The following is a 2,291-nucleotide window of genomic DNA, read 5'->3' on the forward strand; positions in this document are numbered from 1 at the left end:
GATGTGTGGAGACCGTGGCAAGCGCCAACAGAAGGGTGAGGCAGGAGGGCCCTGGGCTTTAGGAGCAAAGCCAGATCTTCTTAGGGAATGACTCGTGATTCTTTGAGATGCAAGTTTTGACTTGCCACTGGGCTCCACCTCAGACAGCACACAGACCCTGGGATACCACGTGCCCTTGTGATCTGAATTGCTCATTGCAGACTGGGTGACGTGATGCCATAAAGTGGGGTGTGCCCAGCAGCACCCTCATCAAGGGCACTCGGATTTGCCTTGAGCACAGGTAAGCTGCTTGAACAGGTGGGTCACACTCCAGATACACCCAGTCATATCTCCCACTTCCCCATCCCCGACCTACACTTGTGACCTCATGAAGTTCCTTATGACACATCTGGCAACATTATTCTCATTATACTAATAAAAAAAACCTGAGTCACAGGGTGTTAAACAAGTTGTCCAAGCCACCAGCCAGTAAGTGGAAGAGCTGAAATCTGAACCTCAGACTATGGAGGGGACATAGGATTGCTGGTGCACAGTGGGGACAGGAAGGAAGATGGATGGGCCCTGGGGGTTGCCTGAAGCATTCCTAGGACCGCATGCTATTGTCACAGCTAATAGAAGAGCAGCGCCACAGGCTGGTGGGGTCACCAAGGCCCTATTTCTCAGGAAGGGTGGTTTGGGTCACTGCACCAGGAGGAGACGTAGCCTGCTGCGGGCTGGCTAGAGGCAGAGTGAACGTGGACTGGAGAGAAGGAAGCCCAGTGGTAGCGAGAGACCCCAGCACGTATCCGCATGCTTTTCCTTTCTGAGACATCACATGTGGAGGGAACCTCTCTCCTTTGTCTCCTCACTGCGCTGTCTCAGCGGCTGTTGGTGGAAAGCTCTGCAGCGTCCACCAGGAGTTTCACAGTCATCGAGGAATGAAGGGAGAAGGGAGGTCTCTGCATCCTGGCGGTCGCTGGCAGCACTTGTGCCTGGCCCTTAGGGAGGGGTGAGCAGTTTCAAGTGTATAAGGGGCAGTTGCACTATGGTGGGCAGCATGTTTTTTTTCTCTCTCTTTGGACCTGTAGGTGAGGGAACAGTGGCATTTGTCAGTACAAAGCAGCAAACTTGGGTGGACTAGCTTCCTACCGAGGACTCCTCACATGCTGACTCGCACTCTAAGGCTGCCTGCCTCTGGTGCAGCCGGGCGCAGGCAACGGGCCTAGTTTTCCCCAGTCAGCCTGCTGCCCAGCGTCCACCCCAGTGCAGGGTCACATGGTTGCATCCAGGAACATTGGTTCTGGCACCAGTGGCAGCAGTGACCACCTTCAACATCCCAGTTCTGCAGCTCACATGTCAGTTGGAAGGGCTTGGCTGTGACTGGCAGAAGAGCCTACATTTCTTATCCGTCTAGAACCTGGAGGAAAGCAGCCTGGGGCTGGCGAGGCAGCAGTTTGAAGACACCCATGTCCCAAGGTCTGTCTTTTGTTCCCAGTGGCTTCCACTGTCATGGTCCCAAGATGGCTCTGTGCCTCCAGGCATCATGCCCAAGCAGCAGAAGCCCCAGCCTCTTCTGGTCACTCAGGAGGGAGACCTCCACACGGACCTCTGGTTCACCTCATAGGCCATACCACGTCCCTGGCCTCCCGCTGCTGCGAGGGAGGCTGGGATTGACAGGTTTACTTGCTGGTCTTCACCTTGGGGACGGCAGGATGCAGGGGCTCAGAATCACAGAAGAGGCCGCTGTTACTGGCCCGTGGGCTCAGTTCTCCATCTCTCCACCTCTCCTGGCAATGCTGCGGGCACCTATATCTGTCCATAAACCTTCACCTGAGACCTTTCTGTTGTTGGCAACTGAGAGCCCTGCCTGATGATACCTGAGACTTTCTGAGCCTGGAGAGAAAGCGAGGCGACAGGAGGGGATCTGGAGAAGAGGGCAGGGCTGGAGGGGCCCCTCTGAGAGTAGGGGTGGGGGGCTGCTTCCTTCTGGTGCGAGGAGCCGGCGGGCGTGGTGGGGCGGGGAGGGGTGGGGGGAGAAACAGTCCGGAGAGCGGTGGACAGCCCAGGGTGTGAATGGACAGCCAGGGCGCCATGACACAGTCCGGGGTGTCCGGGCTGCAGGGGGACAGTCCGAGGAGCGAAGGACAGACTGGGCTATGAGGTCAGTCCCAAGACAGGGACGGACAGCAGGGTGCACGCTCCGGGCGGCGCGGGCGGGGAGATGCAAGGGAGCCGGGCGAAGCAAGGGAGCGGGGCCTCCGGGACTACATTTCCCAGCAGGCGGCGCGCTAGCGTCACTTCCGGAGGCGCCG

This window comes from Myotis myotis, unplaced genomic scaffold, assembly GCF_014108235.1.
Source record: "Myotis myotis isolate mMyoMyo1 unplaced genomic scaffold, mMyoMyo1.p scaffold_m19_p_61, whole genome shotgun sequence".
Taxonomy (NCBI): domain Eukaryota; kingdom Metazoa; phylum Chordata; class Mammalia; order Chiroptera; family Vespertilionidae; genus Myotis; species Myotis myotis.